Genomic DNA, 18,692 nt, shown 5'->3' on the forward strand with positions numbered 1-18,692 from the left:
TATACTAGTGAAGTAAACAAGGAGCACGAGTTTTGATTATAAATTTATACTATCCTAAAAATATAATAAGAATTAAAATCGGGTATGAATTTCATATATAATATTATTTAACTGAAACTAATAAATTCTGTCCAACTAATTTAAATTAGTTTTAATATAAAATTGGTAAATTCAAACTATTTTATCTCCCATAGATAAGATAAAGCAAAGCCGGAAGCTTACTGAAATGTAATGATTTTGATTCCCCCGGGGTCAGAAGGTTAAGGGTAAAATTAAGGGTTAACAGTTGGAGAATATCGACTGGGAATTAATCGAACTTCGATGACCGTAGCTCTACGCCACTTTGAGCCTCAGGGCCTATTACGAGTTGTTGAATTTTATGGACACGATAACTGGATTCACCGTGAATTTGAATTCATGCCTTCAAGAAAAGATAGGAAGGAGAAATATATTACGATAATATCCGACTCTTTTCGTAATTCTTGAACTGTCTCCGATATTTGAATACATTATCATCTGTAATGTATCATGTGTACCTTGGTTTGTGTCTCTTCGAGGTCATATTAAAAATGAATTTATTCAATTAATATCAGACAATCGCTGCCCAATCGGAGAACAAATCCACAGACGCTAAGTATAGTGGTTTGGGCAGGTTTGTCCAATGTGAGGTGAAGGAAAGTCCCTGGCGCACAAAAGATACAGAAAATAATGTTCCTATTTAATACATCATGCAATATAGAACACCTTGTTGCCTATTGACAACACTATTTCCTATATAACTATATATATTGTGACATACATGTATTGCTCAGTGGGTATGCCAATAGATTATGTTTCAGTGTATTATACACTTTGTTTTGCGACCGTTAAAACAAACGTATGGTGAAGTGTGTGCAAACGTATCTACGGTAATGACAGCACTTACAAAATATGGTAAGCCATCATCGATGAAAAAATGAATGAATGTTGGCATCGAAAGTTAACTGATTCGAGACCGACGAACATTAAAAAGCATTGTTACCAGCTAAGATAAAACCACAGCAGCATAACTAATAGCAGAACGCAACGCTCATTTAAATAATACTCTTTCGAGCGTCGACTGCAATTTCGAAACTCTTTATAACAGAAGCCAACGCTAAGCTGCGAGAGAAATGTTGGAACTATTTTAAAACCTAAACAAATGACGATTGGAAGAATGTGGTATGGTCCGATGAACACAGGGTTGGGCTTTTGAATGGAAACCCCCAAAAGAAGCTAACTATCTGGAATGCATATTTACTATAGTTAAGCATGACAGAGTTTTCTTTATGAATTGGATAGAAATATCGTAGTATTTGGCCGAATAAAATCTTCTCAATCACATCACGGGCCAAACTACGACAAAATCCCAATATTTTCAATCATGGGGTTCTTATTAAGACTAGCGTATTGCTGCCAAATACTGCCAGATTCTGGATTTTAACAGCATAAGAAGATATTGAAATATCTGTTTTGGCCAGTAAAATCGCCAAACTCTAACATAATAGAACTATTAGAGAAGTGTTGGAGTAGAGAGAAATTATTAATTTTTTATGTTCATTATAATTGAATCAATTGGTGAATATTTTGGTAAAGATTGTTACAAAATTCCATTGGGAACTACTCGGGCACTTTCCGAAACTCTTTTGCGAAGAATTGCACCTGTTTTACAAGCAATTATTAATGCATTATAGATTCACATATTATTAATGAATACATATTTTCTCTACGTCAGATATTCCTATTATTTTGTCCATATGGACATAATCTGAAGTAAAACAAAATATTCCATTCTTCCCCAATATATACACGATTATTGGTTTATTCGTACTTAATATGAATTTGCTAACTAGAACTACTAAAAAATATTAAGCAGAAGTAACTAGGTACTAAAAACTCTAGTTTTAATTTCACAAATGCATAAGATATATATTGATTAAATTGCCATAGTGTGCGTATCATATCCGAGTAGAGCTGAATTACCAAACAATCCAGGCTTTTCTCTGTGTGCCAACATGTTAGAAGTAACGCCCTCGCCCTTTCTTTAAAAAAACTAGTAAATACTAAGACCAGCAATAAAATAATAATAAATCCAAAACATATTATAATAATGTTATTATTTCGTTACAATCAAAAGTTGTTATGTTAGTAACAGAAGTATATTGATAGCTCAAAACATAATCGTCAGGTATCTCTATGAATACTAATATTTTTTTAAATTTTGAATATGATTTTTTAAAATTATTTATGCAAGAAGTTGAAGGTATTTTTATAGCATACTCCGAGGTGTGCTGTATGAGCTTTTGTGAAACAAAACAGAACTTCGAAAATGAACAATTTGTTAAGGAATCTTTTTTGATAAATAGAATGCGAGAATTTAACAGATAATTTCAATTCAGTTTAGTATATGCTGATTTCTGTCCACGACTAATTCGAAACAGTATTTAGTAAAAGTATTCTAACTAAATCAAATCTTTTATTCTTATATTGATAAAAAACCCAATTATCCCCCCTTTTTAAAATAATAATTATTTTTACAAGCTCACACAGTTCCTTTGTTGCAAACCTATATAATTTCATCAACATACAACATTCAATCAACATAATATTTTTATTAGTATTAATGTAGTTGATAGCATTGAGCTCCAAATTCTAGATCAATATTCGTCATTAAGATCACTACTTGAGAACAAATCAATATTTATAATCTAGTTATTGTGTGCCTCCTTGTTAGTGTTTAAGTTATGTTTCAAAAATACACTGAATGTTCATCAGTCCCAGTTAAACCATACGTAATTCAATAAAAAAAAATTAATTAGTATATAAAATTGTTTTAATAGTATTATAACGAACAATTTTAATACAGGATACTTTTCAAGTGATTCGTTATATAAATTATAAAAAGTAATTTGGTTATTTTTACGAACTCGGTCATTTCCTCAAATTCAGGAAAGAAGCGCCATAATTTAACGAAAAAGAAAAAAACCAAATAAATAAAAGTAATTATGGTTAATGATTGAATACCCAATAAAAGTCAAGGATATTCCATTGATGTACAGTCTCCGGAGAAAATACTCTTTTTTGGGCTCGCTCTGAAGATCCGCAACATCAATACCGTAATTTAGCGAAACGGAAATCGAAAAAAACCATTAGAATCAAGCAAATGATCCAATCAGGGGCCAAAGGAAATTTCTGTTCGAAATAATGCGCCTAATTTAAACCCGATGAGAAATTTTTCTCCGGGAAATAACTTTTCCTGATTCGAAATGAATCAGCCGGGGTTATTTGTTTCGTTGGATGTTGGACTGTTTTCAATTGCATTTCTTTATTGCTAAGAAATATTTTTATTTAATTAATTTCATACTTTATACTAAATAACAAAAAATGTATGTATAGTTTATTCAAAGTTTTTTTAGGAATGCGTCGCGGATATTTGTGACGTCGAAACATTACAATGTTGCCGCATCAACTCTGAGTTTTAGTTCAGTTTGGCTTTGACATCCAAAAAAATCTAATCTAAATAAAATAATTGAAAAAAATGTTACCAAATATCTAAAAACTACAGTTAATTATACAGAAACAATAATTTATAGGTAAGAGTTGAAAAACTCTTATCACTATTACTTTCAAGAATTTTGCATACGTCTGGGAGCTGGTTACCGTCCATTTTTAAATAAATAAATCAAATAAATTGTATTTTGCGCTGTAAAAGTCTGATAGCATTGATTTTGAATGTTTGACTCAGTTTTCTTTAAAAGGTGAAAACACAAACCAAACGCATGAAGATGTGAATAGATTTTATAATGCTGATGATCATTTATGAAGCAAATAATGGTTGGCCATGAAAAAGTGGATTACTTGATATATATGATATATATATATATATCAAATGAAAATGGTGGCAGTGACGCAGCGCACGGTAACCAAGCCAAACTTCTGATTTATACCTGCCCTATAAATAATTGGGAAATTTTAAAGAAGGGATGCTCTCTAGACGCTCTGGGAGTTTGGTCGGACCTTAGTGGAGTGAAGGCCAAACCTTGAATAAAGTGATTATAATTTTTATATTTATACAGAGCGGACTATTTTGCTCATGAAAAATTCGCTTTAGGTTTATTAATTAGGTTAATTAGTGGAAGTATGTTAAAAGAGCTCTCAGAAAAGTGCATCAAATTAATAACATTCATATATCCCATGCTAAGACTTAATTATTTTGTTAATACTTGGAAAGTGGCTCAATTTGTTATGATTCTTAAACCCGGAAAAAAATCAAAAGACGTCTCCTCTTATCGTCCTATAAGCCTGTTAACTGTGATCTCTAAACTTTTTGAAAAACTATACATTAAGAGACTCAAAATAAGCACAGAAGAGAGAAATATTATTTCAGATCATCAATTTGGCTTCCGTAATAAACACGGAACAACAGAACAAATATTTAGATTAGTCAACCATATTAACAAAAACTCAAACGATCAAGAATGTTGCTCCTCTGTATTTCTCGATATATATCAGGCGTTTGACAAGATGTGGCACACTGGACTGAAGGTTAAATTGAAAAAGCTTTTGCTCCATACTCTCTTTCAACTGCTGAAATTATACCTCACAGACAGATATTTCACTACCTACACCCAATATATTCAGGTATTCCGAAGGGCAGTGTTATTGTCCTAATGTTATATCTATTTAATACTGCTGACCTACCGACCTCAAGAAACATTGCTGTAGCAACATTTGCTGACGATACAGCGGTTTAATCATCTCACGAAGATCTAATATCAGCCACAAGAAACTTCCAACATTATCTTTACCAAGTTGAATTGTGGTTGAAAAGGTGGCGTATTAAAGCCAATGAGACAGAATCTACCCATGTGATATTCACCCTTTATAGAAGAACTTGTTCGTCAGTAAAATTCAATAATCATGAATTTCCACAAGCAGACAACATTAAAAATTATTGAATATATTAAACTAAACCAAATGTATTGGCTGATAGGGCGTAAATCTAAATTAACATGAGATAACAAAATTTTGCTGTATAAGTCAATAGTTAAGCCCATTTGGACCTATTGTATTGAACTGTAATATCACCTTAGTACCCATAATGAGTGTGATTCGAAGTGTTAGTGCGAAGTACTCTAAAGACTATTAGTGTATCCCAATGCACTCGCCAAATACAGTGCAGTGCATAGGCTCAAACGCAAACACTCAGACGAACTGTTTAATAGACACATAGAGTAAGATATAGTATTCTCTAGAATAAGTTAGAATAGTATCTAGAATAAGATGTTTATTATAAATTGTACAGCCGATCACTTACTAAAGCCATCTTCTACATGTCACCGTAGTTATTTTATATAACGGAAATCATATAATAACACTCATTGCGTACGGGCAGATTGTTGAAGTTCCAAGAAATTAATAAAAAAAGGTTTCTTAAAATCAACTGCCAGGTTTTTTGATATCAGCAACAAGTGCTTCCATGAGAGGGGCCTAATGAAAATGGCAACAAATTATCCGAGAAAACGGGACGTACTTGATTTAAGTATTATTATACTACGTTACTGAAATATTTCAATTTTATGCAAAAATGGTAGATTTCTTTTTACTATACTCTTTAGTAAATTAATTCATGTCAAATAAATAAGATCAATTAATTTAAAGACCTATTTTACGGTACTTCAAATTATTTGCTACTCCTCGACCATTCATCCGACAATGACACTAATACAAGAACACGGAAAGCAGGAAAAAAATGACGGCGAAACCACGAAAATCTCGAACGAGAAAATTTGAATTGCCTTCGTCGATTTAAAGGCATGGCCGGATTAAAGGCCTCTTATTGACGCTAACCGACATCAAAGATGATCAAAAAACAAGCTCGTGCTCATCAAACCGGATCGTTTAATGGGTTTTTCGTCAAAGGAATTTTAAAATCAAAATGCCACCCGACTCGCCCGTCGAAAAAGGAATATGGTGCGTTAATTGGATTTTTCAGTGACGTTTAATTTCAGATAATTAAACCCTTAAAAAGGTTACGTTGCCTTATAGAAAAAGTAGCATCAATTAAATACTGTTTAGGATTTTTCGTGACTTTCTGCCGTATTCGAAATAATTTATAATAGAAAAAAACCAAAATTAGAATCCGTTCACGTTTAATTTAAGACTTATTAAAAGAAGATCCCATTCAAAATATTGGCTATTGTTATATCTATAGCTCTATATAGTATTAAATTTTTTTGTTTCATATAAAAATTTAGTTAATAAATTATTTACATTTGTTAATTTTGCATATTGTCATTCCAATAAAACAGAAAACGCATTAGATGGCCAATTCAGTTTATTATTCAGCAGTTAGAAAAATTCGTTTTAAACTCGGAGTGGATTATTCCTTCCCTTTTTACTAATTAGCATTGTTCTAGTTAAACAGACACATAATGAAGTCTGATGCGTTCGAACATGTAACCGAATCGGGCTTTGGGGATATTTGTTGGTACAGGTCGAAACAGTTGTCAGGTGTCTGCAATATGGTTCAAAACATTAATGGTAGCGTTGGGAACTATCAAGTGAAGATGACTATTGACTGGTTAGTAATTCAGTACTTTTTATTATCGACTGTTTCTCTCCCTATTTTCGATCCGATTGATTTGACTACTTTTTACTATAAACTGTTTTAGTTGTGTAGTTTCAGTTACTATTTTCTAACCTACTAATTTCATTCGACTAATTTTTAACGATCTGGCCTTATCGTTCTAGAGGCGTCCTTGAAAATAATGTGCCAAATTGATGCCTACATTTTAGAACTCAATTTTTCAACATTATTTATTAATGTAATTAATGTAAATTTTGACTGCAATCATATTATTTTTTTAAGCTTCTCGATGTTTGCTCAAGCCTTCTGAATGTTAAAACTTCTTTCATTCAACTTTCAAGTTCGAAAAATAACATTCCTACTAATAAAATATTCCTTATTAACAATAAATAAAATTATTATTTTATTTAAAGAGGGTGCCGTGGTTAAATATTTGATAAAGATTGATTGAGAAAATACGACATAAATATTTAGTGGCCATTACTCCATCCCTCTTTACAATCAAGTCAAAATATAAAAATGGTTTTACGTCATTCAAAATAAAACCGTTATTTGAAGTTACATTTCAGCAATTTATTTTTCCTTTTCTATCCCAAAGAGCTCGCACGACTCACCAGAGTCACCACTGACTGAAACAATAGTTACTATCTGCAGTAGTGATTTTTTTTACTATCGACCGGTTCGACTATTTTGCGATTGCCGACAGTTTCTACTATTTTCAGTCGATAGTTCCCAACTCTAATTATAAAGTTCGGGCCCATGTTGCTGCATATATGAAAGATTGAAGATTATCGCAGATTGAATGGGATGTTCTAATTTACCCAGCATATTTATGATACATATCATATATAGCATCTAATTGTCACTTGTTTAGCATATTAATATAGCATGGCTTAGTTACGAAATGATAAATATATGTGAAAATGGATCGATGCCAAACTAAGATCGTTACCAAAATGTTAACAACATGTTAACTAAAATATGTATACAAAATAACGGAAAACATTTTCCTTATTATATATAGCGCCGTGTTTCTTTAATTACCATTTTAAAGTAAAAAAATTATCAAACTAGATCCAAACACCAATATTAATTGAATTCTTTTAAGATCCGTTCTAATGCCTTGTTGACATCACATATCATTTACTAAATTGTTTCAGATTTTTTAGTTATTTTCAATTTAATTGTTAAGTTGTTTGCTGTTGAAAATCGTTCAACATTTAATGCAAAATTCAGATATTGGTTCATTTGGTTACCAATTATTTCAATCGGCGTAATATAATCGGGAGCAGCAACTTTTTAATATAGAGATATTCGAAAATTAACTCTTTTAACATTAAATATTAATTACACTCCTTAAATACAAACCAAAGAAAAAACCAATTAAGTTTCAAAGAGCTGAATAATACCCAATCTCGATAGCCTATGAATAATAAAATTAAATCAAATTTAAAGTTTATAAAGTTACTTTTGTTGATAACACCACAATCCCACCCCTCTCCAATTAATTAACCGAAACATTAACCGTCATCATCGCGTTATTAAAAGAAACACAAACCACCAAACACCCTCGCACGCCATTTACATAAAACGGTCATAACAGAAACCAGTCATTGTCGACTTAGAGAACTTTTACTTTCAATTAGGAAATTTAACTGGCACGGAGCGCGAAATGACAGCCTAAAGGAAAAACTTCGTCCTTATGGGTTTGCGCCCGCCGGCAACTTTCACCAGAATGAGTTCAGCTTAATTTTGTCAAAAATAAATAAAGAACTTTCCTGGCGAACAAAGAAAAACCGAAGGTTTCGGATAACGGACGAGCACATCAATATGAATCTCTTAATTCTCTTTTATTTTATTGTGGCCCCCTTATTCGTTTATCCGTTCGCTTGTTTCGAATTCATGCCATTTTCGACCATCATTTTTTTATTAATAAAGAAACATTGAAAGAAAAATGTTATTAGTTGTATTTTCAGCATACTAAAAGATATAACTAAGACCTGGATTTACTTCCAATGCCAAATTCACTATCCTTATGCCATCAAGATTAAAACTGTTATTCTGAGAAATTATTTAAAGTACAGATCAGTGAATATCTAAACAATTTTAAATATTCTTGTCAGTTTTGTCGCTCTTTCCCTTTTTACGAAAGTTCATGTCAATAACCCTCATGTATCACAATTGAGATAACACGATTCACACAAACAATCATTGGCTCATATCACCAATTAAAGACAACATCTTGGAATATTTTGATAATAAAACATTAGCCTTGTGTCTAAATTAAATATATCGACGACATCTTTGACATTTGGAAAAGAAACATGGAATAGATTCACTCACCTGAATTCCCAACATAAAAACATCCAATTCACTATAAAAAAAACGAGTTTCCTTTCTTAGACATTTACTATATATCAGGTTTACAGGGTAGTAAAACTTCGGAGTAAGTAAACAGGCGGATAACTACAGGCCACGTGACAGTATCAGCCCTCCCAAAAATGATAAGTCATGATTTATTTAAATTATAGTCTTCATAACACTCTGTAAATTCAAGTAAAAAAGAATGCACCACACGTAACAGTTGTAAACAACAGCTCTTGTGAGTTTTGTAATGAGTACATACAAGAAACTGGTAAGATGATAAGTACACAAGTAACAGTACATTTACGATTTTGTGAGGTATAGATACATAGTCCAGACATGTACTTTTATTTTCCAAGATCGAGAGTATTTTAAGATTATCAAATACCAATATAATCCCAACAAAGATCTGAGTTATAAAACCAGGGCTATCAGCATATCATTCTACAGGTTATTTCATTATTTAACGGATCATAAAAAAGAGCACTCACTTGCTTAAATATGATGCAATGTCTAACCATTCCGAAACGTCAACTAGCTTATAATTTAATTCCAATTAGACACGTAACGAGCGCGTAAGTCTCAAGTAAGTCAAGTCAGTAAATCAAAAGCATATCTAAAATAATTTTATTTCATATATTCAAATCCTTTTAGATCCGTAAACCAGGACAATCCAGATATGTGCTAAAGAGTAATATTTTAAATATTCAAAAATTCCAGAATAAAATGAAAAATAGATTAAAATAATCAAACATTGATTGCTCACTGAAAGTTTAGTGTCAAATTAGTGGATTTTGATTGGAACACATCGATTTTTGCAGCTTGTGGTAGTGCCTTTGCATTTCCTCAGGCTTCGTCTTTGCATAAAATCGTAAAGAGTAAAATTTTTTAAGTAGGAGGTCCTGGGTTATTATAACCAAGAAGATGTCTAAATTTAAATCTTAATATAAAGAAGTTAACACTTCAAATATAGGTTGTTTATATCAATTTCAGCAACCAGCCGCCTTTATCAATATTTTATAGATGTATAGATGCGCCAGAAGATATCTAAAATAATCGAAAACGGCTATCACACCAATTGACTGAGAATGTCATTTCCAGACGTTTCAACATCACAATTTCATTGCGTGATAGGCAAGCAAGAAAGAGCTTTCCGTAGCATATTGTGACTGCATGTTAAAAGTTCATAATCTATAATACTAAGCGCAAAAACTATGCGTTTATCCATCCACATCGACGCGGTAGCGAAATATTCATAGCCACAGTCTTGCTTATGGTGGAATCAGCAAGGTTCACTGTATTGCGAGCTGCTAAAACCGAATGAAACTGTTGCTACAAATTTTTACCGGCATTAAACTTGACAAGAGACCAGCAAAAGGGACAAAGTTGTGCTCTTGCATGAAAAAGCGTCTCCACACATTGCAAGAGTTGTGAAAGATACATTGTTGCACTTTGACTGAGAAATTCTGGACACTCAGAGTATTCACCAAATATAGCACCTTCTAATTACTACTTTTTCAAATCGAAGCAGCATATAGTTTAATCAGAAAAAACAGTGATTTAACGTTATCAAGATGACTAGTATATTGCCTGTCGCAATTGGTAAATTCTTTTTATAAAATGTTAGATAAATTGGAAATGAACAGCTTAGTTACTCACCTGAATGACGCTTTCTGAATGTGGGATTATTTTCAAGACAGGATGATTAGAGCGGACACAACTGAAGGTGAATATATAATTAATATACGATAACTATAGTCAATTGTATTGTAGAGTATGAAATATTTATGTGCATAGATAGGTATGTAATTGTTCACAATATACATGAACATTTGCTTAAAATGTGCGAGGAGGGAAAAAAAACTGTTTCGCAGATATGGTAAATATATTAGGGAGAATGCAGTGATTAAATTTAAGTTTATAAAGAAATATGTATAAAGGTAGTAATATAACAAAATAAAGAGATATATATTTATATAAAAATAACTCTACATGGAAACACTGTACCCCAGGAAACAAAAAATTAACGTAAAAGGTAAATAAGCTCTCTAATAACAGTAAATAACATTACTGGCATACACATTTATTAATTAAGTAGTTTAGGTCTATGGCAGGGGATACTAATCATTTTATATTTTACATCATGTTATTTAGATTATGATGTTGTTATAGTTTAATTTTAGAATATAGCATAAGCAAAAGAAAACCAGTGAATTAACGTGATCAAGATGACTAATGTATTGTCTGTCGCAATTTGTAAATTCCTTTTAGAACCAGACAATATTTTCCTCCTTATTTTATTCTAGTTAAAAAATTATACAATGCTGTCATACATTCGAACATATAACCCAGTCGGCTTACGAAAGTCGTCCGGTTGTAAAACATCTGCAAAATTCTTCCAAATATTAGTTATGATGACTACAGGTTATAATCCGGCAATCGTTCATTGCAGATACATCATTTTTCTTGCTGGAAACAGGAATGGTTAATAACACCTTCAGTTTGGATGAACCCGATCGGAGACATTGAAGAAGAAATTGACAAATGATGAAATTGTGAACACATGTTAGATAAATTGGAAATGAAGAGCTTTTTTTGAGTTATTCACCTCAATGATGCTTTCTGAATATTGGATTATTTTCAAGACGTGATTAGAATGGATACAACTGAAGGTGAATATATAATTAATATACGATAACTGTAGGAAAATATATTGTAGAGTATGAAAGATTTATGTGCATAAATATTTATGTGTTTGTTCACAATATACATACACATTTGCTTGAAAGGTGTGAGGAGAGAAAAAAACTTTTTCGCAGATATGGTAAATATATTAGAGGAAATGCAGTGATTAAATTTAATTTTATAAAGAAAGATGTATAAAGGCAGTAACATAACAAACTAAGGAGATATACAATTATATAAAAATAACTCTACAGGGAAACACTATACCCCAAGAAACAAAAAATTAATGTAAAAGGTAAATATACTCCCTAATGACAGTAAAAAACATTACTTGTATATACAATTATTAATTAAGGGACTTAGGCTTCCAGGGGTACTACTCATTTTACATTTTGCATGATGTTATTTAGATTATAATGTTGTTATATAAGATCTAAAGTGAACTAAAACTCAGAGTTAATGCGGCAAAATTGCGTCATTTAGACCTCATCAATTTAGTTTATAACATATAAAATTTATCAAAAATATCCCAGTTATTTCTTCTTCTTCTCCTTTTCGCAGTATTATACTATTTGATTTTAGCACCAACGATACCATCAAAGCAATAAAATACTTCCTAATCACTAACCGCTTAATTCCAATTAGGCAAACATCTTTATTTTCCCCCCCTTTTTTTAAATACTTCCAAACTCGAAAGCCAAACAGCCCGGAAAGATGATGGGATAGCAAACAGTGCAAAAATCCGAGAAATTCTCCTTGGTCTACTTAAAAGAGAAGTGTCAGGCCGTAAGACTGCGGAATTATGTGCAAAATTAATTTAAGCTCTTTCTTCTTTAATTTTGCGGCGTCCCAGCTATGAAAGGCATGCGATTTCTTTACGGCTGACTTACTCCGAACGAACTACTTTATTCGGCAGGCTAATGGTGAAAATATCGCCGGAATAAATTCTAATTAGATCATATCTGAGTGATGTAATAAATGTCGGGAATTATTTACATTTTGAGGATGGTGAATGTTTAAACAAAGAAAATATGCCCATAGAAAAGAATTACATAAATATCGGCCTATATATTAACTTTAAAGGATTTGCAACAGATGGTGTTTCTATGTATTTAATCGCATCAGTTCTCATTACGTCGAAGTGTGAAAAAACATTAGTGCGTTGAAAATATCTGAATTCGAATAATCGCATGTGCGGGAAGTTTAACTTTTTTACATCAACTTGAAGAAAGATATGGCTGAAGGTTATTGTTGCGACGCAAATTTATTATGAATGGTTGGGACAGCCCTGTAAAATGTAAGTTACGCTAATTGTAGAATTTTTTCGGTTCTATTGTTGGAGGGTCTAATTTATTAGACCGTTTAACTGAAGTTTTTAATATTTATGACATGGAAGATAATTATGATCTGATAAAAAACATAACGTTCGCAATATATTGAACATCTGGTAAATATAAACAGGCAAAAAGAAACCAAGAACAGACGTGTTCAACAAGGATGATTCCCATCGGCTCGTTGTCGAGTGTTTAAGTACTGAGGATAGACGAAACGTGTCGGATGTTAGACCTGGTAGAGGATATTTTATGGCACCAAATTACTTAAGAGTCCGAAACGCTCATGTTTTATCACCGTGAGAAGTTCCTAGCTGGAAGAGTATTTCCCACCCCGATAAAAGATTTCTTGGCCCAGCCTTGTCCACCACCACCAAGAACCTGAGGGAGGAGCTTCAGCGGTAAAACACTGTGTGACAGTAATTTGCATGAACACCGAGCAAAAAAGTGTTATTGAAAATGAGAAGAATAAAGTATTGCTGAGAGAAAGTATTGAATTGTTTGTAAGTACACGCGATTTGAATCATAATACGTTTCCCATGACGTATTAATTAATATCCTTTAAATGTATATATATGTATTCTTTATCATTATTATTATCATTAAATAACTCGTCTTTTGGTATTAATTAATTTACTCAAGGAAGAGAGAAAATAAATTGTATTTAATTTACAACCTTGTTTTCTCTCCCGCATCTCAACAGTTATTGAACTATATTGTTAAGTGAAGCTTACGGCAAACATGCTTCTTCGATTTCATCAGGTGAGTACTTGTTTTGAAGTTGTAAAAGTGATAATTTTGGCAACTCACACAAAGAGCGTTCTGGACAGACAAAAAAAATCATAACGAGGATTTGGAGGTATTACTAGATGAAACTATCGGTGGGGATAGCTTTAGACTACAATTAATGAGAATATTAGCAAAGACATAAAATTCTTATCCTTCAGTATAACAATGCTCGACTAAATGTTGCAAAACCGATGATATTCTACCCCACACGCAGTATTTAGAAGACATTGCCCCTTCTGATTACTACTTGTTCGGACATATAAGTCGTGACCTGTCTGAGTAGCTCTTCGTTTCTTATAAAAATACCAAAAAGGGTCGATTTGTGAATAGCTTCAAAATATATATCGTTCTTTCGAGATGAAATCCGGAAATTGCCTGAAATAATTATTTAATATATTTTTTCTATTTATTACAATTACCTTCTAATAATATATATATATATATATATATATATATATATATATATATATATATATATATATATAAATAGTTAATATAATTTTTGTTACGCTACTACTTATCAGCGTCCATATTTAATTTGGTTAGTAATAAATCATCAAAAAAATCAACAGAAAATAGACGGGGGTACATCGGAAGATGCTGTTCAATATTTTTGGAAACAAAGAATTAAGAATTACATAAAAAATTAGTATATTAACAATAATGATCGGAATATTGACTATACATAAAAAAAAGTATTAAACAACAGTGATGTTTAACACATTTTAACAATTTCAAAATAAAATTCAATATTTTGTTTCTCAAATGTTTCAATCAATAAAACAATTTATCGTGTGTGAAATAAGATGGGTTAGTGTATAGCCTGAACGCCTACCTCGAACAAAATAGCATCTATCAGTATTGTTGCAAAATATTTTAATTTCAATAACGTAAAAAATAACAGCAAAAGAATTTTAATTTCACTTAATAAGTACGTTACAGACAGATCTGCTTCTCAACTACTATACCGTCAAACTCCAACAGTCCGTTTTATTCGCACATATTTTTATGGATTTAAAAATGATGGCACCGCCAGTGTTAAATCGCAATGGGTCTACCTTATACATATAAATATATACATCACAATTTTCGATCGACAGCTTTTCCAAACTTGCCGAAAAAGCGATATTAAACGCCTTAAACGATTTCGCAGACGCACAATACATAATCCCGAACGAACAATTCGGTTTCCGTACTAAACATTCATGCCTTCATCAAGCTGCCCGCGTCGCAGCAACTATCCACCAGGCAATGATAAAAGGTCGAAAAAGAGGAGTCATATTCTTAGATCTCTCCAAAGCTTTCGACCAATTATGGCACCACGATCTAATATTTAATACTAAACAACTAGGTCTACCGAATGACCTAATATCCCTGATAGATTCATACTTGGATGGTAGGTCCTTTCAGGTGAGGATCGGTGACGCAGTCTCCTCTCGTAAACAAATCTCCGCAGGAGTCCCACAAGTCGCTCCATTAGCGCCAGCCCTATTCGACCTTTATATGGCTGATTTCCCGCTCTACAAACTTTCCCACACAGCATTTTATGCAGATGACACCGCTTTCTTCACAACCGGGTAGTGTCCTGACGCAATACGCAATAGACTCCAAGTACAACTGGACCAAGCGATAGCGTGGTACAAAGTCTGGCGGCTTCAGATTAACCCGAGCAAAACTCTCGGGCTATTCTGTTCCACCGCAAGAAGGAGTTTGCGCCTATCGCCTCTAAGTCGCTAAACTCCCTATCCCTTGGATCCAGAAAGTCTCATACCTCGGTCTCCAGTTCGACCGCAGATTTCAATGATCTGCCCAAATTTAGCACGCAATTTTCAAAGGAAATGGCGTGTACAGCCTATTATTTCCTCTACTCAGAAAAAGCAAACTTCCAATCCCACAGAAAGCGACTCTGTATAAAATGCTAGTCCGTCCAATCTGCCTCAATAGAGCACAGATATGGTACAAGTATATCTCGGAGAGACATTTCGAACTACTTCAAGTGTTCCAATACAAAAAAGTCCGTGCGTTACTCAGAACCCCGTGGTTTATGAGGAACGTCAATACACACCTCGAATCAGGCATCCCGTTTGTGAAAATTTTCATAAACATGCTCAGTGTGAGGTTCTCCATAGGAACACGATAGCACCTTAATAAAATCCCTACCCGTCCACAAACCCCGGTAATAAACAAACTATGACAGTCCCAGTCGTAAACTAGGGTATCTGTCTCCCGCAAAACTATCATATCCCGAAGCTGAAGCGACATCAGCCGAAGACTATTTGGTTCTAGCTGGTCATTCTAGTAAACGAAAAAAAAAAACAAAAGCTTTCAGATTAACAGCCAGAAGATCCAGGGCATTCTATTGCTAGCGTTTCATCTGAGTTTCACAGATGAAGATCGAAAAGTGGAGATAATTTGCTTGCAAACATCATTAAACTTTACAAAGCTTGCGTGCTGAAATTGGCTGGTACTATGGAGAACACAAACACATAATAAAAACGGTAAAGTATAATAAAAATGTCCTTAATAAAGCTTAGTTATTGCTAAAATAAGCTATATTTAGTTAGGATTTAGTTTTATTATTTTAATTATATCGGATTAAATACTGCTCTGCAATTATTTTCGCACATTTTATTAGAAATTATTTCTTTCGGAGAAATTTCTAAAGAAAATCTAAAAATATAAAATTTATTTATTTAAGTCATATTATCACTATTAATTCCGTAATAGGTACGTAAATACGGTTATTTAAATAATACTGAGGCAGTGGAAACCTCCTTATTCGTAAGGAACATCCAGATATATGGAATGTCCTATTTGTCCGGCATCTAACTCTCAACTAATCCTGCATACTTTAGCAATTATTTAATTATATTCTATTGGGTTTCTGGATATTCATAAAGATTCCTACACGATTGAATCATAAATAAACAACATTATCAGTACTGGTACCTGTGTATCAATTCTGACGCCGGTAATGACAACAAAACGTGAAGCAAGGCTAGTAAAGTTTAAAGAAGCAGAGTTGGGGTCGTTATTGTATCCAGATATAACATAAACAAAATTTATAGGAACTCAGTTAAACGTTAAATGTGACGCAATAGGTGATCCTCAATCATCTCAAATCCATGGACATCATTTTAAAACAAAAATATGGCCCTCCAACTCATGAATGAGTTGAATAATAAGTTGGAATATAAGTTAATGTGAGTTTAAAAGTGATGGCATCACTAGTGTTAAGTTGCCATGAATTTCCTGTGGATGCTTAATTTAAAATATAGAAAATCATTGACTGTCTTTGTTACACTACATACATATAAACCATTAATAATAAATCATAAATCATACATACAAATCATTAAAAGATCAAATAAACAAAATAACACAGCAAATACTTATTGAAAGTTACCTTAATCAAAATCTGCGATAACCCATAATGAATGATAGCTATTAATTTGCATGATCGACAAAATTAGTAATAAAAGATCAACAAAAAAAATTAAGTGGGATAATCTATGTTAATATTGTATTATTATGTTTAAAATAACATGTTCTTAATATTTCATACACAAAACGTTATTTAATAGTAATATTAAAATTTTGCAATAAATATAACTATTATTTAAAATAAATTATTATTCCGAGATAGAACTTATCATCGGTATCTTCTGACATACGCTATAAATGACTATTATAACATTTATAACTATTACACCATCAGCATGAGGAGAATTTTGAAATTAACCAACTTCTTAATAATAAAAATTTCAAGGGTCTCTTTAGTTACTTAGTCTTAGTTAATGTTACTTCATAGCCTTGCTAGTTTTTAAGATAACTGTCCTTAAGCCATACTAATTAGTAAGAGCCATCATACCCCTTAAAGGAAATTAAAAGATAATATAGTTATAACGTCGATTAAACCACCAACGCAGGAGGTTCGAGGTGGAACATATCTTGTAAAGCACCGACAACTTTCACCTGTCTTTTCTGAATAATACAATTATTTAACGTAAGTCCTTAAATAATGTAAATTGAATAAAATCCATTTTAACTGTGCGAAACTCCTTTAACATTGTTTTTAATTAAAATCGCTTCAAAGAAAACTAGCTGTCTTTAAGCCTAAACAGTTTTTCCATGTCCATGTCCATATTCTCAGTCCCCAACAACTTGTCGTATTAGTACTAAACTATTTGGTTTTATTTGTCTCTAGTTGTGAAATATTACAGGCATATTTACAGATTGATCTATTATCAACGAAATTAATAGTAACATCTTTTTATACAAATGTAATGATATAATAAACTTAGTTTTAGTTTCAATTAAATGCTAGACGTCTGGATCGATTTCAAGAATCATATTAACAGGCTCTGGCGACTAACAGACTCAAGAGATCGAGAGGTACATAAAAATAAAATTCCAACTATTTATATAGATAATTGATTACATGGAATATTGAATAGACTATATTATATTTATTCCAATTTTTACCATTTGTTGTAATTTATATAAAATATGCAAAAAAATTAATTGGTAACACCGTTACTGTTACTGCTATATACATTTACTAAATGTTTCAAATATATTTTAACAGTTATTATTAATGATTTTACCCGTTTATAATGGATTGTTTCAAAACAAATCTGAAAAAATTCGAAAATAGAATAACAATATTAATGAAACCGTCCTGAAACTGATTATTATACGAATATATTTGCGTCAAATTAATGTTTCAAAATAATTTTGAAACATTGAATTGAAATTTCCTATAAAATTTCCAAAACCCTATAAAATTTAAAATGATATAACACAAGGGCATGGGGCACATGGGGAAAAGTCCTGGGCCTAACATATATATGGCCCTAGTTTTATTGCATTCCCCGCTTTATCAGTTAGTACTAACATTCAAAGGAAAGCTGTTA

At 32.1% G+C, this 18,692-nt stretch overlaps 1 protein-coding gene across 1 annotated transcript in view; it reads right to left on the reverse strand.

Moving 5' to 3' along the window:
- Positions 1 to 18,692, reverse strand: part of LOC143202112 (uncharacterized) — a 506,901-nt gene that overhangs the window by 390,904 nt on the left and 97,305 nt on the right. The window lies entirely within an intron of this gene.

Source organism: Rhynchophorus ferrugineus, unplaced genomic scaffold (genome assembly GCF_030347505.1).
Source record: "Rhynchophorus ferrugineus isolate W39M unplaced genomic scaffold, kcgeb_rfMv2 rfM9, whole genome shotgun sequence".
NCBI classification, from domain to species: domain Eukaryota; kingdom Metazoa; phylum Arthropoda; class Insecta; order Coleoptera; family Curculionidae; genus Rhynchophorus; species Rhynchophorus ferrugineus.